Source organism: Alligator sinensis, unplaced genomic scaffold (genome assembly GCF_000455745.1).
Source record: "Alligator sinensis unplaced genomic scaffold, ASM45574v1 scaffold465_1, whole genome shotgun sequence".
Taxonomy (NCBI): Eukaryota; Metazoa; Chordata; order Crocodylia; family Alligatoridae; genus Alligator; species Alligator sinensis.
Genome location: NW_005841979.1, coordinates 2,193,848 through 2,220,577, shown reverse-complemented (window position 1 = coordinate 2,220,577; position 26,730 = coordinate 2,193,848).

Genomic DNA, 26,730 nt, shown 5'->3' with positions numbered 1-26,730 from the left:
CCAAGGCCGGGGGGGGGGGGGGGGGTGTCCCCTGCGTGCTTGGCAGCAGACCTGGAAGTGGACTAGAAGTATTTCCAGTTCATTTCTGGCTGCCTAGCATGCGCCCCCCCATCCCATGCTCCTATGGGATGCTCTATCTGCTCCACCATCAGTTGCAGCATTCATGAGCTGCACCTGGTACCTTGAGGTTTTTCCTACATACATTTAAAGCTGTGTCTATGGCCGAATCGCTGATTCTCTGAATCAGCAGTGAATCTTCAGATTTGGATTCGGCTGAATCAAATAAGGAAAGTGATCCTAATCAATGAATCGAATCACTGTCCCTGATTCAGGCCAAATCCAAATGCAAATTGAATATGGCCATTTTGCACACCCCTAATGATTATGACTTACGCCAGGTTACACGCAGATGGGCAAACAAAAGAACCCTGCCACCTCTACCATTTTATCTCTATGGTGGCTTGGGGACAGTGACTGCACCTGAAGCCCTCCTCATCACTGAATGTTGCTGAAACCCCATATCCATTGGCCTGATCCATTAGATCTGCAGACCAGATCCAGCCTGCATGCTGTAGGTTGCTGACACCTGCTACAGCAGGGAAAGTTCAGGAAACCCCAAAATGAACAATTATAGAACAACATGCTCAGTATGGTTTTTCCTTTAATCTTGCCAGTTAGTAGTGAAAGTTTTTGGATCATGTCTAATTACATGAAATTATTTCTATAGATAGAAACTGAACAAAGCCCCACAACAACCACCATTTGTTAATATTGTAATTTAAATAATGTTCTCCTAAAAAGCTGGTGGCCAATTTGATACAGGTGCCTAAAGGTGCATGGACTGCGTGTGTGGCAGAGTGGGGAGGGATCCGGGAGCACAGAGGTAGATGGGATGGGGAGCAGAAAGCAGAGTAGCAGATCTGGGGGGAAAGGGATTGGAGTGACACTGCAGGGTTAATTTGTAGCATGCCTGCCAAAAAAGTTGGCCCCCACTGTTCTAAGACATTACTGTGCAACCTCAAAACTATGCACTTATGCATTCTTTACAATAGAGGCATGGATTCTGTTAAAGAAATGATCAATATAATATGAACAATATAACTGTAATCAAATTTTGAACTTGCGTTGTCCTATTGTTCATTCCTAATGGGAAACTACTAAATTTTTGATCTCCTGTGTGTCTTGTATTACAGTTTCCTCGGGATAATTAAATGCTTTTGTTCATAAAGCAGCGTTTGATCTGTCTTTAGATTTACCACCTTTGAATATTGCATTCTTCAGAAAGAGAGAATATGCAATAAAGCCCAAATTACCTTCTGCCATTTTCCCATGCATTTTTTAACGTCTTTCCAGGTCTCAATTAGTTTTAATCACTTTTGTCTGGACGCTTTGTTTTTGTGAACCAGGATCTAGGGACTGCCTCATCTCTACTGACCATCAGCAAACCACAGTTAACTTGGAGAAAATTATGGAAAGCTTTAAAAAACCCCCAACAAAGTCAGCCTGATTTGCTTGGTAGGAACAGCAGCTGCTTGACTCCTCATCTCCAAACAGGGAATCAGTCCTTACCCACATGGCTTGCTTATGCTACAAGCAAAGACTTGTTTACATGAGACAGCTGCATCAGCTAAATATATGGTGGGTTTAAACACTGATGAATAGAGTTGATACAAAAAGTAGTGTGAAGTAATAATATGTCTGTACTGTACAGTGCAGTGCCATGAAAGGGTGTCTGAGGTCTTTCAGAAAAGGAAGATGAATTAGCTTTGGTGAAGAAACTCCACTGCTTCCGCTGGCTAAGATAACTTTGTTTCGTGTATCTGTCAGAAATGGTTTAGGTACAGTTGATCCTGCCTTGGGACAGGGGAATGAAGTAAGTGACCTCTCAAGGTCCCTTCCAGCCCAGTTTTCTATGGCACTCCATTGTTTGGGTAGACAAACCCTTAGTTTAAAACAAACATGCTTTTGCTTAGATTAAATTGATTAGAAATAGATTTAAACACAATCAAATTAAGATTGCCTGCACAATGGTTTGGACCAGTTGATTTAAATGCTTGCTAGTTAAAATTCAGGTCTTTGCCAGTTCTAGTTTATACTAATCTGTGACTTTATGATAGTGGCAACTGAAATAATTTTTCATCCGTAAAGTTCATTTTTTAAGAAAAAGTTCTGGGTTAAGGCTCTTCATTAGGTAAGTAGGAGGCTGCCCTTTGATCTGTCAGCTTTAGTTTTCTGGGTTTTTGCTCTAAAATTAATTTCTACCACCTCAGCATTTTTTCCTTTTTTTAATCTTGTCTTGCTTGTAGGGATACTCTTGTGACATGCTTTTTCTAGGAGCTGTGTTGATTCAGACACACGTTTAGTAATTAATTTGATTAATTTAAACAAAGGATAGTCAGAATATTGAGGCATCAGGGTTTGGTTTTTTAGTTATGTGGAGTAGTACCTAGGAGACATGTGGAGCCACGTAATTTCCAGGGATAAACATGGGAGACGCCTGAAAAAACTGCAGCTAAATACATAATGCCAGAATGAATTGGCAACTTTTGAAGCACCCATAAAATCATGAAGAATATGTTCTGAGAAGATAGGTGTGATTTATGCTGTATCACTGGTAGCAGGCAGGGACTTAATACTATTAAAAAGCAGTTAGCCGTCTGATCAAATTGAGTTATTCAGCACGTCACAACACAGTCTAAGAGACTTTTTCTATGTAATTTAATGGTATTTTTAGGATTGAAGGATTTAGGAATACCAAAGGTGGGAGCGTCTTCTCTGTTTTTCAGCGGTTTAACTATTTCATGCAAGAATAGTATTTAAGACCTCTCTATTTGGTAAAGGTATGCAACTTCTTATCATTTAAACAATAACTTGAAACCTCCAGAAGTGCTTCCTTTGCTTCTTTTTCTTCTGGCAGACAAACATGATTCTCATTCAGAGGCATAACTACTAGGGTCGGTGCCCTGGGTGGCTGAGGACTTAATAGTTGTAGTAGTGGTAGTGGCTGCTATTCTCGTGCCCACTCTAAGTGGGTGCCTGGGGCAGTGTCCCAGTTACCCACCTCTGGTTACACTAGTGTTCTCATTGGATAGGACTGTGATTCTGCATCTGTCAGGATACAATGCTTATATTGGCCTGTACTGGAAGAAACACTTCTTGCAATTTTTTGATACACTAAGCAGAATAATTTGCTGAAAGCTGCTTTAGAAGACTGAATAGGACTTGTCGACTGATAACAAGGGTGGAGTGCAGCCTGGAAAAAATTCAGAGAGACCACAGTCAGCATCTGGTCTCTCATGCTACATGCTGCACATACACATAGAGACCGCATTTGTTCCAAGAAGCTTGTTATCTAAATAAAAAAGGTGCTAGTAGGAAAAGAAAATATTACAGATGAGGAATCAGGGCCAGGTGAACTCTAGAATTTCTGGTAAGGGACAACAGAGGAGAGGATATGTACAGCCCAGTCCATAAATTTAGTAACATAAGGATTTATTTCAATCTCAAAACATCTAATTTCTTCAGTACTGTGACGGTGACGGGCCGCCGTCAAGGACACAGGAGGAGGACAGACAGGATTGAGGGGCAGCAACACCCCTCCAAGAAAATCTCGGGCCGAGACACATACCTCCGGGAGCGGCGTTGGCGTCAGAGCCGGGATGGCGGCAGCAGCTGCAGCCGCCATTACAGCCGCGTGAGCCGGTGCTACACCCGCTGGTTTAACTGTTCCCGATCAGGGGAACAGCTGAGCCAATAGCGGCAGCCGCAGCATGTTTAAAAACCCCGACAAATCCCATGTTTAAAAGCCCCAACAACCCCCGCGGTAGGGGGGAAGCCAGAGGAGGGGAGAGGAGGCGTGCAGCATGTTGCTGCGGCTTCCCCAGAGCCAGAGCCTCAGGCAGGCAACTGGGCATCAGCCCAGCAGCTGAGGAGAGAGCCGGAAACCGTGGTGGGGGCAGGAGGAGTGATCCCCAGGGGTTACCGGGACCAGAGCAGTGACTCGGGAAGCCTCCCCATTCCCGAGGAGTATTATTTCTGAGAATAGGGGAGAGAAGACAAGAAGTGACCTGAGCTAGCGGCCGGGTCAGGTGGAGGCTAAGCCAGACTGCCTGAAGACGACCGTTGGTCTCGGGACAGCCTGTTAGTAAGAAGGTCTGCAAGTAGCTGCAGACGACCATATCATCGACAGGTGACCGGCTGGCGAGTGGACGGGGTGTAGGGGTGGCGGAGCCCCGTGGAACATCTGAGGACCCCACCGTGAGTACCCTCCCTGTCGGGCAAGCCCCTCTGGTAGAAGGTCTCCGCTGAACCCCCTCCTTCGAATCACTCATACCATCCAAGTCGTGGCAGACGGGACGAGGGGGGAGGGGCTACCGGACGAGGGGTGGTACCGGATGTGAGGCCCACCGACGTCACAAGTACAAAGGATGACACATCTGGGATAGTACCTACTAGATCCTATGCAGACTTTGAAAGTCCAAGTTTTCAGTATGACTTTCAAATACTGATGTGCTCTTTACTAAAACATTTGATGCATAGCTGAGGCATTAAGTCAAATATACATAAGATGGGACTGAAGCAAATTAGGTGCACATAATGGCTTGCTAGTGCTTTATGTTGGGTGTTCTAAACTTGCAGTAAATCCTTTCTTGATGCATCACCTTGACCTTGATTGTAATAAAGGGGCCATGCTTTTGCATGAATGAGCTCTTCCTGAGCAATTTGCTTAATGCATTTTTTTCAGTTTTGTTTTTTCATTTGGGATCCAACTATATCATGATCGCTCAGTCTACTAATTTTGGAGTGCCTTTTCTTTTTTTCCAGAGAATGTTCTCTCTCAACTTCCAAACTAGTTTATCAAACCAGGGATGCTCTTTTTTTCCAATCAAAATTTGGGGGCTATTTTAGATTTTTTTTTCCTTGGAAATGTGTAAAGCGTATGTTTTCTCCCTATCAAAGGGTTTTATTGCAGTATCTGATTATTGGTTTTTAAATTTTTGGTTGGAAAAGAGATGACGCATGGTAATTTTTTTTGAATTCTTCTTTTTCTTTTCATTTGAATTTTGCATTCACACCAACTCAGAATTCAAAGCAAACCTGACATTTATAACAGCAAGTAACTGAAACCACAAAAAGCACTCTCTCCAGTGTTCATACCCTCACCATCCCCCTCCTCTTGGTCCTCCCCTCTGCCATACTCGCACCCAGACCTCATGAAAATAAAGTTCAAGAGGTTCCTGGGAAACTAAACTTCTGAGGTATGCAGCAACCCTTCTCTCCTCTCTCTGTGTGTGCTTGTACTAGGATTTGGCCTTGTGCCTCTCCTCTTTGGGAATCCCATGATTCACCCACTAACTGGGTCTTTGTGCTACATCAGATATGTCGTGTTTACTTAGCAGGCCCATAAGTGGATCCAAAATTTTGAAAAAGGGGGTGTGGGTGCAATGCTGCTGCCCTGCTCCTATCCTCCCTTCCCTTTGACAGGGCATGCTATGGGAGCAGCAGGCAAGCACTTGCGTTTAAAGTGCCCAAATCTGGTAAGAATTCCCCCTTGCGCTCTTGGTACCCACTCCCTTCTCCTCTCTGTTCAATAGCACTTCCCCTCCCCTCCCATTCTCCTTTCACCCTATCTAGTTATACTACTGGGCATGGTAAAGGGAGAGCCATCCACTGCCACTGCTGTCCCACCTCTCCTACCTTGCTGCAACCAGGGCTGTGGGGTGAGGCTGCCTAGGGAACTGGACTTGGCCAGGGACAGCAGTGGCAGCCAGTGGCTCCCCCTCTGTGTGCCTGTTTCTGGGCTGGTGAGGAACATCTGGGAGGACTGATTCCCCACCCAGCATCTTCTCACAGCTCTAGCTTCGAGTGGGGAAGGGACTGTGGGTAGTGGCTACAGGTTTCCCTTTCTTGCGTGCAGAGGTACACATAGAGACAGGTGGGGAGGAAAGGGAGGAGAGGGGCTGCTGAGCACAGAGGGAGTGGGGTGTGTTTGTGGGTGGATTGTTACCTGATTCAGGGGCTTAAAGTCCCTGGCTACTGCTTCTGTGAGGTGGTCCAGACTTGGCAATGGGAGTATGGGGCTACAGGGAACCCAACCCACTGAGCTATGCTGTGGAATGGGGGGGTGCAGTCGTGTCAGCCTCCCAGGTCTGTATATGACCAGGCCTGACTGGATTGATATGAATGATCCCTTGACTGCATGAGATGGGTGAAATGGTAAACAAAGTTTTCTTTAACCACAGTACTGTTTAATGTTAGATACAAAACATAATCTTGGGAGGGGAAGGGAAGGCATTTTAACACTATGAAAGGTTTGTGCACACAGTATCTCACCTCTAAACCAGACTTGGCCCATACTATGTCTTGTCTCTCAAATTTGAGTCTGGATTCATCTTAGCTTAGAACCCCTGTCTCCTGTTTTAGGAAAGATATACCTTTGACTCCAGCTAGCTTTTTTGGTTTCTTCTTCCTGCATGTGGTTACATGAGTAAGGACAGCTTTGTAGTGGAGTTAGGCATTTCATGATGATCAATTCTTTTGTGTTGGGTGTTGTGGACAAGCTGTTATCAGGGCTGTTATCAGGAGTCAGCATCCTTCTTTCTGTATACTTGCATTGTCCTTCACTCCCCTCCTTCCTGGAGATAAACGTCTTATGCAATTACAATAATTTAGTCAAAATATTAATATTTTTTTATAGGCAGCCCCTTTCAGTTCCTTCAAACTATTGTAAACATATAGTATAATATGAATGATCATCTTCAGTAGTAATCCCAGCCATATCTTTTCCAAGTTCTCCAATCTTTTACCCTCCCATTCTGTAACCTAATTAGATTGACTATAAACTCCTTTATCTTTTTTTGTCTATAAAGAAAAATGGGCTTCTGTTGTATCTGCAATACTATAATGTCAGGCCACAGCCCCATACCTAGGTTCTTGCAATACTATAATGTCAGGCCACAGCCCCATCCCTAGCTTCCTGGCCTGGCCAGTAAAGCTGTTCACCTCAGCCCGCCACCCTATAGCTGGTTACCTTGGCTAGTCTAGGCTCTAGTAAGACCTAGCCCTCTGCCCAATCCCATGCACTGAAGTAGTTGGTTAGGATCACCTGACCCTCTACTTTCCCCATATACTTCCTGTCCTGAATCATGGGTGTATCTAGGCAACAGGGCTCAATTTCATCCCAGACTGCTTTGCTCTGTCATGTGCTTTCTGACGCCACTGTCTCGTGGATCCTTGAACCAGCTTTCTCTCCAACTCTACATTTTCCTTGATTGCCCAGCTTCTTGACCCAGCTTGCTTTCTGATTTTTTGCTGTCTGCCTGATCTCCTGGCTTCCCAACTCAGCTTGTTCCTAGACACTGCTCTTGGACTGACCTTCTGGCTTCCTTACCTGTCTTGTCTTTTGGATTCTGCTTGCTGTTCCTGACCTTGGTCAGCACCTTGTCCCAGAGTGGCCCCAGCCCTGGCTACCCAAGATCCAGCATGATGCACAAGTAGTGGTAACAAGTATAGAGGTAAAACAGTTACATATACACAACTGAGTTTCATTCCCTTAGAATGGTTTCTAAACCACTGTCAACTTTGTTTATGTAAAGAAACAAATTGTTCAGAGCAGCATAGCCATTTCTGAGGAGAGACAATGTACAGTAAAAACTATGGGACAAGCATAAAGTCTATCAGCAAACATTGAAATGACAGGTGAAAATTAGGTAGGGAATTGAGTTAGCTACACTAGTTGGAATTTGGCCAGGCCATGCCACTTCGCAATATTTTGCAAGATCCGAAGCAGGGGTGACACACGTGGGTTGCATGCGGGTGCATGTGCTCCCCCTGAGTGTGATGGTGCATCCCCTACCAAAAGCTGACAATGTCAGCGGCACCTGTGGGTGGTCACTGCTTGTCAGCCTGCCACTGACACCTCAGGTGATGTCTGTGGGCGGTCCACAATCCCTGCTGGTTGTTGCTGACGCTGCTGGTACTGCCTGCAGGTGGTCACTGACCCCTGGTTGGCACTCGCACCCCCTCCCGCTGCCACCCGTGGCATCTGCAGGATCTCCGCGCTTACCACCGCCACACTCCCACCACCGCTGTGCCCCCACAGTTGCCAGGGACATGCATCATTCATGACCAGAGGATAATACCTCTGCTCTTGCAAAAGATGCTATGAGATGCTTAAGAAGTAGCCATTTTGCACATCATTCAAAAGACTGCATCACAAACAACACTGTGCTTGCAAAGTTGATAACCAAAGTTAATTTAAAGGCTGGTGCTCGATCATGTACTTTAGCAAAATTATTGTGCATACAATAGATCTGTCTTGCTGTCTATAAGATATGTGTAGGAAAAGTGGTAATAAAGAGCTGGAATTAAACACATGGTCGATATTGACTCTCTCAAGAATATACCTGAGATATATTTCCTCACTCCTTTTTTCTCTCTGCTGCTCAGTGGCCAAAGAACTGAATGATGGAAGAGATAACGGACATTCCTGTCTGGCACTGTTTTCAGAAGTGAAATAAAATTACATATAACAGAGGCTCTAGGTGCTGCAAGTAGCATCTCAATTCATATGACAAAGTTGCTATCAGAACTAAAATGAAGTGGAAAAAATACCAAGTACATTCATTTGATTCCTGTGATAAGATGATAGCCAGAACCTAAGCCAATGCTATTCTGTGGAAACAAGAATTGCAGTTACTTCTGCAGTTAGAGTAATGGCTTCTGGGACTAGGGGAATCAACTGAGAGCCTCCAAATACAGTATTGCTAGGGGACATTATGCTCTACCAAATAAAAAATATGTAACTCGTACCTTGTACAGAACTGTCTACTCAGTCTGATAAAATGAAGGCGATCAGCATCCTGATCTGCAGACTATTAGCGTAGAAGCATAAAATTAGATTCCCCTAGTTAGCTTACTGTTTAATTTGTTGTTTTTTGTAAGTTTGTGAATGTTCCTTGCTATTGCAAATTAAGGTGCTAATTGGCATTGGCTAAAGTAAGGAATAGTGCAGTTATGTCTTGGCCAATTCTAATATAATAAAAGCCTTAATCTATCTGTCTGTCTGTCTGTAACGCTTTTGCCCAACTGTCATACTCTGGCACTGTCTCCTTCTGCAGTTTCTGGTGCAGGGGTTCCCCCTGCCCCACCTCCACACATCTGAAATAAATAATTAGAAATAAATCAATTGGGAATTGCAATTTAACAGCAGCGGAGTGAGCTGAGGAAAAGTGGGGACCCCTCTGTGGGTGCCGCCACCTCCTCCAGCCTCCCCGTGGCAGCTCCCTCAGCCACTTCTTCCACCCCTGGAAAAACAATGAATTGGTCTTTGCATTTGATATGGGGTGGGGCCAGCTCAGGAAAAGTGTGGGAGGGTGGCAGTGATTGGCTGCCCACCCTGGTTGCGGGGCCCAAGTTTGCTGGCTGCAGAGGAAGTTTGGGGGTGGGGAATATGCTCCCCTCCTGGCCGACTGAGCAGTGGGACTACCCCTGCCTCCCTGCCTGAGGGTGAGGGGATGAATCACGGTGGCGGTGCCCCCCCTGCCTGGCCTGGCCCCAGAACAGCTGCCAGGGAGGGAAAGGGAGCTGGACAAGGGTCAGGCTGATGTGGAGTGGCAGAGATGGGGGTGGAGCAGGGCCTGCTGCTCCTGTGGGGCCGCTCCTTCCCTAACCCCAGGGTCATTGCCCGGAGCCGGGGAGTGGGGCCAGCCTCAGTTGCACCGTCGGGCTGGAAGGGATGGAGCTTCCAGCATCCCTGTGCCTGCCCCACGTCGTTCTCATGAAGAGCCCCAGCAGCCTGGCGGCTCCTTCAGAGGCAGTGCCAGGGAGCTGAGGGGGTCCGAAGCCCCTGATCTGTGAACCACTGAACTAGAGGATGTTGAATATAAGAGGCCAGAGTATTCCTTGTAACAGGATGCACTTGACATCCAGGAGCTGTTCACCTTTACCTAGACTGATAGAATACTTCTGCAGGCTGACTCAGATCCATGTCATCTTTGTAGCAATGCATCTATGATCATGGGAAGACTGGAAAAGGACTCACCATCTGCTATAGAGACTGTCTTGAGGTGAAGGAGACCCTTGACATGGCACTCCACAATAAGGGATCAAAAAAACTTTGTGATACCAGGGAAAATAAACAACAAACAATACCTGCTTGTTACTTTTCTTGCAGGTGCCAAACTCATAAGGCAACTTTCTAGTGTCAAAAACAGTTACCTTGCCTACTACCAAGTGCCTGGAAAACCTTGGGTCAAGAAGAAAAGTCCAAAAGAGGCATTTGTGGAGTTCATAGAGGCCTTTGCAAAGTGTGGGAAGCCTGCTTTAAAATGAAGAAAATTCCTGAGGCAAGCAAAGGAAGATTAGAGGGAGGCAAATGTGGGTAAATCCAGAATTGTGCAAAGTGGGGTGCAGATGGTGAGATGCATTGTCACATGCAAAACAACACACTTTTTGTCCAGTTAAACAAACATAAACTAGAAGTTTTACTAATACATTAGGGGTCTATGCCTGTGTTTATTCTGTAGGCGTAACTTCATTGGAATGAGTTGAAAACAATCGACAGGGCTGTGAAATAGGGGCTTCATTGGCAGGAGAAGCTAATAGGCAGACAGCAGAATTGCAGAACGGAGGATAGCTTGATTGGTGGAACATCAAGTCTATTAAAAAGGAGAGAGGGTCATTAATACTTGTGGCATGAAGAGCTTAGAAGGGACCAGGTAGATTGTGATGAGCCATGAAGTCAAGTGACTCCCTTAGCACAGTCTGACTAGAAATCTTGCTGCCACTGCCAGACAGTTGGTTTAAAATTTTGGGTGGACCAGGAATCAAAGTGGGATGCAAGTGCACCAGCACACCCTAACCTGAATCTGCCCTGGAGGCAAAGAAGAGACTTAATTTCTCTCCACCCAAGGGGAAGCCACTTAGGGGTGGCAGAGACTCCCTTGTTGCAGCTGTGGAGTACAGCATAAGAACAGTGGAGCTGAGGCTTGTGAGAATAAGGAGTTATCCCACGACAAATTTCAGTCTGCTCCTTGGGACAAGCAGTGGAAATGAAGGAGAAATGTGGGGCTCTAGGGGTGCCCTACGGATGGGTTGTGGCAATTACCATGGCCTCAAAGCTCCTGAGCTGCCCCTACTCTCTCTAGCTGTAAGCTTTCTCTGAGCTTCTAAAATAAATCCCTCTAAAGCTTTTTTCACCCCAGCTTGTATAGCTCAATGTTTTTAAAATTTTGATTCTTTTTTGTCACCCACTATTTGTGATGTGATTGCACTTAGATGGAAGCTTTATCTTCTGCTGTCCAAATATCCAGTCAATGGCACTGCTGCAGACAGAGGCAGGTGGCAGGGGAGGGGAAGGGGCAGAGGCACATGGCTGCTTAAGCAGGTGGCCCTATCCCCAGCTGTCTCCAGTGCTGTGGGCATCTCTTTGGCCCCATCACAGGGGGCAGGGAATATGCTCCCATATCTGCCTGAGGAGGCTGGCCTGGTCCAGCTCCTGAACAGGTGTTGGATGTGGAGGGGACAGGAGTCAGCTGGGTCAGGGCAGGGGTAGAGTGCTGCTGTGCATACATGTGTGCATGGTGCCCCGTGACCATGGTGCCCTGGGTGGTTGCCTACTTTGCCCATACTTAAGGCCAGCTCTGGTGCCACCAGTCTCCTGTGGCCAAATTTCTGGACCTGTGAGCAGCCCTGTGGGCTGTATGACATGGTGCCACGGATTAGATCTTCCCTGTAGGCTGGGGACTGACCACTCCTGTATTAGATCAACAATGTGTGCACAACCTGCCCTGCCCTACAGTCTGAGTCCCCCAAGGCTCATGGGCCTAGGCATTCTTGTGTAAAATTTACTAACAGATATAGATGTCAGTGTTTGAAATGTATGATGGTACACAAAGCCTGCCCTGTGGATGCCCAAAGCTATCTCGCAGGGACCCTCCCACTTCGCAGTTTAGTGATGTGCGTGATAGTAGTACTTAAAAATTCAGGCAAGGCAGAGAGGAGCTGCATCCTATAGCTTCATGTCGTATGTAAGTAGAGTGGCCACTGGCGAATCCCCAGATTACACTAAGTTTTCCAGACCAATCTCCATTGACATAAGTGAATCTAGCTTGGTGACTGACAAGGCTTTGGGGCACAATGGAGGGGGACCTTTTTCTGCTTATGAACTCTGAGGCCTGTTGCAGCAAGGAGACAGTGAGAGAGCATGAACAGAACAAATAGTAGGAACTTGGCTTTGGTCAGTGAAGTTGGGAACCTTCGCCTGCAGAATCAGCAGTAATTTCATGGAGACTGGCAAGTCTTAACAACTCACCCAGACAGCGTATTTTAATGGAGGTGCTGACCTTTATCTCTAAAGCCCTAGTAGTTGATGTGTCCACTTTGAAGAGCTTAGAAGCTGATCAGTAGCAATCAGGAGTGGTGAGTTTTAAAATTAAGCTTCTGAACAGATAGAGGAAATATCCTGCAGACATGCTGCCTCTAAACAGCATCATACAGAAAGACCAAAGACACTTTCCTAATGTTCTGCAACCACTGCTGATCATCCCAGGTTTGCCGCAAGGTCCCGGAAATAAACGGAAGTCTTTACATTGACTTAAATGATGCTGAATCAGGAATTTAATGCCACACTGTACTGAAGTATATTCTAAAATGATCAAAAACTGTCAGCAACTTACCTCTCTGTCTCCTTACTAACCTGCTTTAAAAATCTACTGTTCTTTTTATCCTTTGTAGCATTTATCCTTTGATTGAGCTGTGTTGTCAAGAGTGTGATACATGGATTTCTCGGCATAGCATGGAAACATTAAAAAAAACCCCCAGACTGTTACTCTGATTGCTTATGCTTTATTACGCCTCTGTACAAAATAAAATAGTAAATATTAAATTGGGTGCCATCATAAAACAGGACTTGCCAGCCAAGTGTGTTAATTACAGTTTTTCATATTGAAAAGATTGAAGACCTTTGAATAAAGTGTTGAATGGAATATGTAAGAACTGCTGTATTGTGCTTTGCATGTTAAAAATGAGGCCAGACTAAACAGTTATCTGTATTCTGTCCAGCTTTGGCATGAAAACACTATACAGTTTCATTGAACAGTTCAATAGCCTAATCTTCTGCAATTTTTCTAGTAAGGGGGTTGGTGTAATGCATGTGTCTGACCAACAAATAAACTGTATTCCTAACCAATTGGTTTTCACTTATTGGAGCTGTAAAATTATTTGATGTCTACAAAAAGCTTTGCAGCTCCAGATGTCAATTGCTTCCATATCATTTTGTGTGCGTAGTCTCATCTTTTGGAGTTTATGGACTGAATGTTACTGAAGGTTATAAAGTATTACTGAAATTTCGTTGCCTTCTGATATAACGGGACCTCTTTAGTTCTTAGTTTCTAGTAATGGATGTGCAGTAAGTGACAGGAATAATATTACTTTTTAAATCTTCTATATACTTTTCAAACAAAAGGGTTGTTCTAAAGCCCAATGAAGTCAAATATCTTATTTATTGAATGAACTTGACTTTGGATCATTACTCAAATCTGCAATATCAAATTGAATAATTCATTTTCTTAGATGATGTGTGTCAGGCTAGAGCTGTATTTTGCAAAATAAGGCTGCTTCTGTGATCAGTGGTTAGAAATTTAGATTATACAGTAGCCTTAATCATACAATACAACATACTACTATTTCACAAATGATCGCAAATAGAGATGTACATTTTTACCAAATGACCCTGAAAAAATGAGTAGTCATTTGGTGCTGTTTTGTTCACAGTAACATTAGAAAGTACAAACTGCTTCAAATTCTAGTGGTTCTGGGGAAAACAACTTCATGTCTCACTGGAGGCTCCTCAGGATTTGCATGATAACTTGGACTACCCTGTTTTGTAATCTTTATCTAGTGCTTTAATAGGCTCTTGATATATGAGTGCCAGTTTATTCCACGTACTTTAGGACATTTTGACTTATGGCAATTTACAAATAGAAATAGCCCTGCAGAATATATATACCTGTTGTATTGTATTAATGAAGTTGGTCGCAAGAGGTGTTATGCTTTTTGCAGTAGAGGAAATATTTCTCAAATTTTCAATGGAAGCATTGGGGGCAGGGGAAACCTGTATGAAAATTTCCAGTATCACTTAGTATCAATCTGTTAATTTCACTATGTCCTGCCTTTAAATACTGGGTAAAAATGAAAATCAGAAAGAGGAATAAACATGCAGGAAAATGCCATGACTCCAGTAAGAATGGGTGGCAGTGTGAATTCCTCTATCTATTCCAGAATGGGCAGATGGCGGCCTCCTGTCAAATAAAAATGACTTTCCATTGCATATACAGAACCATAATTCAAATCCTGAATGCTTAATATTCAGTTCTGAAACTTACATTTATATACTTGGCATAAAAAGACCTGGTTTTCAGAGGTATTGAGAAAATAAAGTTGCCAGGGAAATTAATGGCAGTGTGAAACCACTTAGTTAGGTTCTTAGATATGAATTTTGGAGTCTAACTCCAAGCACTCAAGGCTTGTGATTTTTGGCCTAAGTATGAATAATGAATTGTTGTTGAATATCCCTGTGCCATGGACCTGATTCAAAGTCTATTAAAATCAGTGGAAGTCTTTCCAGTGATTTAAGTGGGTTTTGGTCCAGGTTCTATATGAGAGAATAACCTTTTCACAATCATCTTATTGTAAATAAATTGCATATTCTACCTCACACTGTTTTATACCCTCTAACTACATATATTTTTCATTTCACTTCGAAATAGTTGTAAGTCATACTGTGAATGTTACGCATTTAAAATGAATTGAAGTTGCATTCAAATTAATTTTTATGTGAGCTTCATCCTGTCAATTAATTCAGTGCAAATGCAATTGACTTTTAATTGCACTAAAGGCATCGGTATTCTCTTTTTTTATTGTCAAGCCAGGTTGATTATATATCTAAGCATTTTCAGTTTTTGTTATTAATAGAACTGTAACTTTTTGGCAAACAGATTTCACTTGTATTGATTTTTTTCCAACTGCAAAAGTATACAAATATGTGTATTATGTTCTGTATTGGCTTGGGATTTCGTAACTTGACTGAGCTTTCTCTGTCTCACTTAGAGGTGGCATATGGGCTGTCACATGTGATGGGCATGTGGCCCATAGCATGCAAGTGTTATAGGCTAGTATGATTAGAGGATGTGAGAGCGTCCTAGGTGACCTTCATACTGAATAGTTTTTGCTTTCCTCTTTTCTTGTTCTTTGTCTAGAAGTTGCACATGTGCTTAATATGAATGCTTCTGTACACTGCAGTGATAGAGAAGTGGGTAGTGCTAACTTTCTCAGGGTGCTTAATCTACAGTGAAGTTCATCTACAAAGCAGTGGTAGCAATGCTTTTTAGAAATAAAAACACTACAGAAGAGATAATTAACTACCAAGGGTAACAGTAAATTGCAAATTAACCTTAATACTTGTCTTTTTCTCAACAGGTTCATAGACAGGATGTAACTTTATTTAAAATGGAAGCTTCTGAAGAAAGATACAGATAGCGGTTGGAGCCAAAGTAGTGGATGAATATTTCTCCTTTGAAGTGTCAGCTTTTAAAAACACTATGCTGATTCGGAAAGTCCCTGGAGTGAATTGCAAAGTTTATTTTCTCTGCACAATCAATAGTTTTTTATTCGTTCCTCTGAGTCAATGAAATTGAAAGAAGGTATGTGATGGGAAAAGCAGCATGCCAGTGTGTTTGTAGCCCCAGCATTTTGGATTAGTTTGCCGTCCTGCAGAACCGATTCCATTTTGAAGGGCAAGGAGTGAATGTGATGGATTTATCTTCAGAAATGAGTAGACATGGAAGGAATCCAGTAAGTCACAAGCTTGAAGATCAGAAAAAGGTAAGATTACTTTGGGTAATAATTACATTATCTTTGAACTGCTCATGTGCTCTTAAGGTGATTTTAGTAAGCTGGTAACTAATGTGCTTTACAAGTTCATTAATTTGGCATCTTACTTATAGAGTATTACTGTAAAGCATACTGTTAAGAAACCAAATTTTATTATTGCCTTGTCATTTTGCTTCCAAAGCTGCCTACATTTGTCTAGCAAATTGGTCATGCCAAAAACCTGCTGATCTGGAATATGTTTAACTTTGTCTTGACCTTGTTTGAGCTCATCATCCCATGTAGTCAGCATGCAAATATGCACCTTCTATCACATCCCAGCAGTGATTCTGAGTAACTCTCTTACCAGATCATTTGCATTATCGTCATTAACTTAATCCATGTCTCTGGAATATTTGATGTGGCTTAATCAAATAAAGTGATCCCTACATAGTATAGAGTTCTCTTTTGCTTAATACAAGTTTTCCACCCTGACAGCTTAGTCCTAGGAGGATCATTAGGTTGCTCTTGGAGGCACACCTACTAAATCCAACTATGTCACTGCCTTAGCGTAAAATCTGAATGCGTTTGAGAGTTCATTGCACGAGCTTGAGTTTAATGTTCTTCAGGCTTCTTTCATTATGTCATACTATGCTGCTACATTTTGGGGTTTTTCTTGAAAAATCATTTAAATGTTCAAAACTGCATGATGGTTTTTTGGCAAGGAACCAGGACAAGTCCACCAAACTCACTTTCAGATGTGACCTAGGAGAAGATATAAATCAGAAGACTAACTAGTGCAGGGCTGTCCAGCTGGTGGCCTACTGGCTTCATGCAGCCCACAAGGGGTTAAATTGTAACCTCCAGATTCCTACTAAATCATAGTTCCCATTATTGCTTTAGCTGAGACAGCAGCCGGGGGTTTCAAGCTCTCCTTCCTCCTCCAGCTGCTGCTTTTTGCCCCTGTCCTAGGGGACAAGTCAGTGCTATGCGGCACAAGGAGCAGAGGGTGAGCCAGGGCCATGTGGGTGCATAGTGCTGAGGGGCTCCTATACACATGCAGGGAGGCTGCCCCCATTGGAGGAGACTCAATCAAGTCTCCTAGAGCTTGATAATTACTGTGCTCCAGCAGCCTTCAGCATAATGTACATCAGTGTCCCCGCACTGAAAAACGTTGGCGGGGCACTTTGAACTAAAGCTCATTTGCGAGCTTTAGTTGAAAGTGCTCCACCACCATTTTTCAGTGCAGGGATGCTGATACATATGATGTTTTGGGTACTTTAAATTAGTGCGGCTCTCAAAGCTCTGCTACTTAAAGCTCACCCTCTGCCTCCCAGAGCATGTGTATAAATGCCGTAAGGAGACTGCCTACATGTGCACCATGCAGCAGCGGGAGGCCCCTCATGGGCCTGCTGTACAGCAGGAGGATCACATGGCTCAGGTACCTGTGGCTCACTCTGGTGTAGCTCTCACTGTTGCAGCCCACAAAGCATGTGGCCTCTCGATGCTTGAAGTTGGACAGCTCTGAGCTAGCGCATTCACCTACCAGGGCACCTGTTTCTTGTATCCTTAAAACTTTCCTGAGAGTAATCAGTAAGACCTGCTCCTAAGTAAACTCTGTATCAGCAATGCCTGCTAGCTTTCATGGGTTTTCGGACTTGTGCATCTGTTCAGCAAAAAACCTTAATTTCTGTTATGCAAGTATAAAGCAGGAAACATTACTGAGAGAAACTTGAATAAAAGTATTTAGTTTTTTTGGTTTGCTGAACTGTGTGGAGGAATGTGACCGTCCTCCCAAAACAGCATAATATAAAAAGGGGGAATCTCTTCTGTCCTGCACCTTCCCAAGGATGAAGAAAATTGTGAAATGCTTGGGCTCTGTGTTTTTGGTGTCAAAGAACTTGCTCCCTATTCTGAGTTGTTTGACCAAGACGCAACATTTCATTCTTCCATAGATATTTATTCACCCAAGTAGTTCATAATGGGCTCCTGCTGTACCATTTAGTTTTCTGACTGTGACCTACCCATTGGTTCAGTGGTGTGGCTTCAAAATATAGCTGACTCCAGATGTGCCTGTGTGTGCATGTCACACCTGACTTCCAAGTTGCTCTTAAGATTCCAGTGCATGGCTGACATGTTTATGTACTGATACATTTCTCTTTACTGTTGTCAATGAGAGTTACTAAAACTGTGCAATTTCAATAGATGTAGAAGCCATGAGCTATTTAATTCATTTTGACCACACGTTGAAAAATCCACATCAGTAGATTTTACAGACAGCCTTAAATACAGTTGTGGCAAATCCAGTCAGAATCAAGTACTTGGCTTTAGTGCTTATTGTGTTTGTGTATGTTGAACTAAGCTGTAAGTCAGAGCTGACACTCCTCTAAAAGTGCAGAAAATTTCTGGAAATATACCAGGATAACACATGTGATAAAATTATGTCAAGCTATTGCTATTGAGGAAATTTATTCAGCCTGTGAGTTCTTTTTTTGTGTAATGGAAAACACTCAAAGGTATGATTTGACATAATTGACTTTGAACTTGAAATTTCTTCCAAATCATAATTCCTATCAATTTAAAACACAAAAGAAAAGATAAGTGCTATTTAATATTAATCAAAACAGTTACATGTATGGCTTTCCAAGTCTCTATTTTGGAAGAGGTGCACTTGAGTTGGATATTTTGTAGACCAATCCCTTCCTTTTCTAGAATGAAATATCATTGCTGTTTGGTTTATGGAGAAGATCCAGGCCCATAGGCAGATTAACAGCACAGAATTCCTAGGAAGATTAAGATGGTTTCAAAGATGACCTTTTGTACTAGAGATCAAATTCTTTCCTGGAACGAGCTTGTGGATACTTTGTCCAATGCCAGAAGAATTAATTGTTGACTGCAAAGCACTCTTCCCCATAGTTTCAAAAATTGCTATGTCTTGTAAGCTATGTGATTCTGAGGAATTAATAAAATACCAACAGGAGTCTGTGAAATGCATATTAATTACTAATAGGAATCTTTAATCCTTCAGCAATGAAGTATTACTACCTGGTTGGTTAACAAATTAAACCAGTACAGTTTTAAGAAGGTTTTAATGTCAGTTAACTGAGATTTTTGCAAAGCCTGGTTTTGTAATATGTAAGCATTGTGAAGTTTCATAGATTTCATAGACATCAGGGCTGGAAGGGACCTCAGAAGATCATCGAGTCCAGCCCCCCGCCCAAAGGGCAGGAAGTCAGCTGGGGTCATAGGATCCCAGCAAGATAAGCATCCAGTTTCATCTTGAAGGTGTTCAATGAAGTCGCTTGAACCACCTCCGGTGACAGGCTGTTCCAGACCTTGGGGGCTCGGACTGTAAAGAAATTCTTTCTTATGTCCAGCCTGAAATGATCTTGAAGTAGTTTGTGACCATTCGACCTCGTCATCCCTTGGGGCGCTCTGGTGAACAAACGTTCCCCCAGATGCTGGTGGTCACCCCTGATAAACTTGTAGGTGGCCATCAGATCACCCCTGAGCCTGCGCTTTTTCAGGCTAAAGAGCCCCAGGGCTCTCAGCCTGTCATCGTAGGGTCTGCTTCCCTGACCTCTGATCATGCGCGTGGCTCTTCTCTGGACTCTCTCAAGCTTCTCCACATCCTTTTTGAATTGTGGAGCCCAAAACTGGACACAGTACTCCAGCTGCGGCCTCACTAAGGCCGAGTACAGGGGGAGAATGACATCCCGGGATTTGCTTGAGAAGCATCTATGGATGCAAGCCAGCGTTTTGGTCGCTTTACTAGCTGCCGCATCGCATTGCAGGCTCATGTTCATCTTGTGGTCAATGATGACCCCCAAGTCTCTTTCTTCCATAGTGCTAGCCAGACACACTGCCTCTTGTTTGGAGTACACATGGAAGTAGATGCGACTAAGTGAGTGGTCTGCTTTTATAGCAGAAAACTGTCTGGGTGTCTGACTTTCAGTTTATAGGTGTTACATGGTTGCCTTACAGGATTTAGACACCTAACTTATGTTTCCATAAATAAATGGAAAGCCCAGCGTTCAGCAAAGATTGAGCTGTAGCATCACTATTCATTCTGCCACCTATGGAAGCATTGTATTCCTGATGGCCAGCGTTTGGGTAGGACTCTAAAGAGGTAACTATAAAACCTCCTACAAAGTGGTAACTGCAAAACATCATTTTTGTAGTTTGGGCATGTAACATTTTATGGAATTTTACATAATTTGTATTGTAGATTAGTTTCCATTAAAACTTAGCAGTTATCACATGGTGCAATGTACTGTACAACTGTATTTGTATGCAACTAACATTTGGCAAAGTGTGGGGAGAGAATTGAAAGTGTCCTGTCCATATTAGGTTCTTGAATAGCTTTCATTATTTTACCTGAGCATTGTATGCTTGTTACACTCCAGCGGTGTACAGATTTGTTTCCCATTGTATGCAATATGAATTTTAATAGTATGCATACTTATGACTGAACAGCTGTACAGCTCTTGAGTGATTAGGCAATCCCACAACGAAGTGTTAATTCTGATTCTTTCTTTCAGTATTCCACTACACCCGCAGAACTGGCAAGTACCACAGATCGGTTGTGATACTCACGCATTCACCCCTCCTCCCATGTACTCACTCAGCCCTGCTATATTCTTGCAGAGATATCTAGGATCAGGGTCTGAGCAGGAGTTTTCCAGTAGTTAATGCTTTTGTCCATGAGGAAGACAGTGCTGCTGGGTGCCAGTATTCAGAGCAGGGAGACTGTCTCTAGAGCCCTCACTGCTCCTTTTTCTTTGCATTGTGGAGGATGAAAGAAAGAAATAGCTTAATTGCAGGAGAAGTGGAACAGGAGTAAGGAAACCAATTCATAGGTTATAAAAACACAAGGAACCATTTGAATACCTTAGTCTGCCCTCCTGTATAACACACAAGACTTCCCTGCAGCAACCCTTATTTCAGTAGGGGCCAGTCTTTTTGGAATGCATGCCACAAATTAGCCCCAGACCCACCATGAGTGCCACTTTGATCCCCTTCCCCTGCCTATCTGCTGCTCTTGTCTGCTCTGTATTCCCACCTCAATCTGCTGTTCTGCTTCCTACTGCATCCCACACACAGGCTGCCTGTGGCACTTGTGGCTGACCATCCCTTCCTTATTTGATCTGGTGGCGGAGGGGGCAGAGGCATCAGAATAATAGAGTTAGAGGCTAGGGACAGACATTCAAAAAGCCTGAGCCTGAATTGATTCAATTTTTGCAGGTTAGTCTAACCGTACAGATATCCCAGAAATGCAGGCACATGCCTCAGTGGCTCAGGCTAGAAGCTAGGGGGTGCTAGAGCAGCCCTCCCTTCCCTTCTGTAGTACTGAGCTGAAGAGGTGGGGGTGTAGCCAGGCCCCAGCAGGATGCTCTGATTAGGGAGGGGTTCCACCCCTTCCTTGATAAAGCATTTATTAACTGTTATCAGCATTTATCACCCCATCAAAAAGCTGCAGCCTTTCTCATTAGTTCAAGCTCCTCTTAAACAACTTGTTCTAAAGAAGGAATGAAGGGACATTAGCAGCTGACCTGTTGATTAGCTCCAAAAACCATAAGCAGACACAGTCCTCTGTCCCGTAGCATGGACTGTAGCCAGCATGTGGTATGCTAGCTAACGCTAAGCGGTGTCTGTGTAAGGCAGAGGGGATGGGAGGATGGATCCCTGCTTAGCAGGGAGTGGGGAGAGGCAGGGAGCAGGGGGAAGCCTGCAAAAGGCAGAGGGGAGGGGAGGGGAGGGAGCAGGGGGAAGCCAGGCAAATGCCTGCAGTCTCCGCCAGAGCTGCAGCCAGGGAGCAGAAGGGAGGGGCCATCTCTGCTGTGGAGCAGAGAGCCCCACCCAGCCCAGAGAGTATGCCGGGAAGCTGGGGGAGTCTGGTTTAAGTTAAACCGGGAATGGGTCTGGGACAGACCTTGCATAAACTGATTTGACCCAAAAAGTGTTTTAAACCTGGTTGAATGTAGTATCTCAAATCTGTTTCAGCCATTTTCAGACTGGTTTATGTGCACTAAATGTCTGTTCTGTTACAGTTTTAAAGCAGGTTCTGATCACTTAAACCAGTTTGTGTAATGTCTGTCTCTAGCCAGAGGGGCTGTTCCAGGCAACCATCCCTGGCTGCCTCCAGATTTTCTGTCTGTTCCACTGCCTTCAAGAAATGCCCCTGGAATTCCTTACCTGAGGTGGTCTCTGGTTTCTTCTAGCTTCTCCAGCATCAATAATTTCTCCTGTACCCATGCAAAGTACAGGGACACGCTGTTGCTTATTCACATATCCTTCCCTCATCTCCAGGGCACCTTGAAGGAGAAATCATTTCCCACTTCTGACTGGTGAGAAATGCCACACATGCAGCTATGTACCTACAAAACTTTCATATTTTCCCTCTTCATCTATTTATTGCTTCCACAGCATACAGTAATTGCCTCACTTTTTAATGTTTTATTTAATCATAGTGCTTAATAACATTGATATCTTACTACCTAAGGGTATTACATTTACATCTGGTTTACTAAAATGTGATTTGCATCTTTGTGCTTTTAATGTAGGGCGAAAGGCACAGGGAGTGCTAAGGTACCAGCTTGAATAACTGGCTCCTATAATGCTGTTTGCCAGATTGATTGTTGTTTAACATAGACAAAGACTGTTTCAACTATCTTTTATTATTTACTACAGCTCTTTCCTTTCCCCTGTCTATTGAAAATCTGTAATCTGCTTTTCATATTCATGGTTTACAGTCAACAGGCACACACACACATACATATATTATATTTAACTTGCTTGTAAAAGCACCTCAGTATCCATCAATTAACACAGTTTTTTTCTTTTTCTTTTTTTTCCTTTTTTTTCGCAAGAAGTCTTGTTGAAAGCATTCCTTTGATAGAGTACCCAGGTTACTTGGTATCTTCAAAAAACACCTGCTAGCCTGAGGCAGACAAAGGAATGCTTTTGAATGATTGCTGCAGCTGGGGAATGTTGAAGTCAGGAGACCGTATGCATAAGGTGCATGTGTGCATGTGCATGTGTGGGTATTCGGTAATACTCTGGCAAATAATATGAGTTGCAGTACCTTCAGGCATCACTTAAGTGCTTGACCTTGTGCAAAGCTGTAAACATGCTTTCAGAAGGATGGAAAGTATATAAAATGCATCCAAGTAACAGCACTGCTTCATCAAACAACAGAGATGTGGCACATCTGCTTTTTTGTCAACTTAATGATTAACTGCTTTCTATTATCTTTGTGATTAACTGCTTTCTGTTGTTTCGTAATACTTAAAGATGCATGAGAGAGGGAGTGAGAGAGAGAGAAAGCTGAGAATGAGAAAAAGGGTTCTCCCCTTCTGGTATCTACACTGAGAAAAAAATTGACACATTTTCTTCCTCTATTCATGCCTGTATGTAGGGAGAATATATTATCACTGAGGTCTTGCCCTAGGTTATAGACATTTTTTGTCTGTATTTAAATTGTTTCATTTTAGTGGAGCACTACAACAATTTCTTTTGCTATATTCACTGGGAAGTGACGTCATTACCTCATTGGTAGGGACCTACCAAATTCATGGCGGAAGTAGAGTGCACGACTGCTCCTTTAACCTTTCATGTTCCCATGTATGCTCCTCATCCCTTGCCCTTCCCACCTCGCTGCTGATTAGCGGAGGACCCCGCCACTCCTAATCATCAGGGAAGCTAAAACTGCCATTTTAAACATAGCGTTATTTTTGCCTCCCCGCCAGTCAGCAGCAAACATCAGGGCTGTCCAGGGCCCCTCAGCCAATCAGTGGCGGGAGGCAAAAATGGTGCCATATTTAAAAGCACACTTTTCGCCTCCCTGCTGATTGGGAGTGAGCCGAAGTGGGGCCCCTCTACCAATCAGTGGGGGTAGCCTGCAAGATTAAAGGAGCCACACCACACCCCACTTCTGCCACGCATTCAGTATGTCTTTACTCATTGGTGTTTCTACAATCATTGTACATCCCAAAGTAATACTGTACCAGAAATGCATTATTGTGCCCTTACTAACCACCTTTCCCTGATATTTTTCTGCTAACCCACCTAGACTACAGTGTAAGCAGATAGTAAAATAAGAATCCATATGTTTAGCAGGAAGATATTGGTACATTAATAGTTTGACCTCTGATCCTGATGTAATTTGTAGTCTTGGGAAAAAGTGAATTTGAGACCTTAGACTGGTATCAGGAGCCTGATCCAGTAATGTCAGAGAAGACTTCTTTGACTTCACTGGGTTTGGATCATACTCTAAAGCTTTACTAGAGGATGATGCTCATATGTTATTTTCAGTATACAAGTGCCATGTCTTGGGGCTCTAAGTTCAAATTGATGTTGAATAGAAACCATCTATAAACTTGTTGCATATTTTCAAGCACTAACTTTGTAGCTGGTTGGCTGTTTTATAGCTGGATGGACTTTTTATAGTGTGATAATTACTTTGCATATGTGGCTGGTCTAAGTTTATTACATGACTAACCAGTTAATTGCGTTATAATTACTTTGCGTGTGTGGCCAGTCTTACTGTACATGTGTGGCCAGTTTTGCTTTGAATGTTGCCAGTCTAAATTTATTGTGCAGTTTACAAGTTAGTTGTATAATATATGTGGCAGGGGCCTTGGATCCACTATACTGGCAAAAGATCCTAGTCCCTCCAGTGGAACTCTCCACCTGCAATGCATCCCAATGGCACACCCTACATATCTGTCCTTGCCTCATGACATGTTGATAAAACAGAGGTCTGAAAACCTATGTAGGAACTGCAGAGTCTAACATTCACTACTAATCTTTGTGTCTTAAAACTGGAAAAGCTCCCCTTTTGGAAGTATATGTCCGTTGATTTTGCACAAAAAAAGGATTATATCATTTTTATCTGTGTGATCCGAGCATACAAAGGAGCAAAAGGAGCCAATTAGCTGAGCAAGGGAAATCAACTGTGGGGTACAGAATACATTTGTGTTTCAAATGCCATCCTATAGCAGCCCTGTCACATGTTGTTTCCTTGCTTTTCCATGACCCCTCCACGCCCTTTCCACACACAACGCCTTACTATGATCCTTTTGTTTTGCAGCCAGTATTCCTTGAATCACTTCCCCTATCTGCTAAAATTTTCCTAGGCAATCCATGAAAATTATTGTGTGTACAGCTCTGCTACAGTTGTCCCAATTTTAAAAACCATTTACTCTAGGCTTAATGTTCAGCATTTAATATATTGCTTTATAAAAGTTGAACATTTTAATAATTCAACAAATAAACCTGCTACATTTCACAGTGCCTTTTCACTGTTATTTTATGACCAGGCTAATAAATGTTGTTTTTACTATGTATTCACTTTGTTTATTGCTTTCTCTAATCCACTGACTTTCTGCAATAGTCTCTTAATTAGAAAGGAATGTTTTGACCCAGAGCTGAACCAAAATAACTAAAAAATAAAATGCAAATTATTAGTGCTTTCTTTAAAAAAAAAAAAAAAAAAATGCAGAGCTCTATTTTGTTTTCTGATTTCCAGTCTTGCATATTAGTTCTACAGCTAGCTGCTTTCCTTTCAACCCTATGTTATCCTTTAAGCTCTTGCTGCTAACACCCGCCCAAAACTGAATAAAACTCATTATGGACTACAAAGCAGGAGTTGCACCAGAACGCCATCTCTGTCTGCTTGAAGGGACTCAGCTGCTTAACAGTTGTTTGTGCTGGCAGATTTCTGTGTAATCAGATAGCTGAGATGAACACCACTTTATGTGTATATATACTGTCTTATTTTCTGACTTGCAGAGGAAAGGGGGTTTGGAATGAATAAAGAGTATTCTTACTTGTTTTGATGACTGACTTTCTTTTAAATTTATTTTCAGAAAATTTAAGCTATAAACACTGGAGTCATACAGGGAACTTTTGCACATGCTCCGAGGCATTCTGATTAGAACGTGTCAGAACAGACTCGATTAGAATGCTCAAGCAGACTCGATTAATCAGAACACTCCAGTGTGCTGCAGCATCCTGTGGATTCAGTGTCCCCGCATTTCAAAATGGTGGAAGGGGTGCTTTAACTATAGCTTGCTGAATGAGCTTTAGTAAAACCCCCCCGGCCACCATTTTGAAATGCGTGACACATAATACATGAGACACTGCAGATGTTTTAATTAGAGCAGCTTTCGAGAACTGCTCTAATTAAAATGCCTCCCTCTCCCCCACCCTGGCAACACATGCATAGGTGCCCATAGATATTAATTATGTAGCATTATGGCTCTTTACATCCATTAAAATGAGAGTTTCCTGTCTGTAGAAATGTAGAATCTAAAAGAAGTCTAAAATAAATATATAAGAATGGAACTAGATGCTATGGGCTATGCTTGTATCCTCATAGTCAGGCAGGTTTATTACTTCTATAGTCCAAAGATCCTAACTGCAATAAGATCTTCATTGTAGTGAACACTCTGTGTTCCTGGACAGTTATATCGTCCCTGTCTCAGGGAGCTTACAATATAGTTAGACAGAAGATGCAGTCCCTAAGAAGTTAGAGGGGAGATAAAAGTAGTAAAGGTAAGAGTTATTTGTTTGATTACCAGGGATCCTGTTTTTCTCTGTTTTAAAAATCATAAATTCTCTGATTAAAAAAAAAAAAAAAAATCACAAATTCTCAGGAGTTGTGCCCTTTGCTGCTGGCAGGTGGGCAGGGGATGCCTTGCCATGGCAGCGCAGGGCTTGTGGTGGCAGCGACATCGAGTTTCCCCGCCCTGCTCTACCCTGCTGCACTGGGTCCTGCCCGCTGGGCTGTGGAGGCCCTGAGGGCAAAGCAGGGAGCCTGAGCCTTCAGTAGGCAGCCTATATCTTCCCTGCATACACATA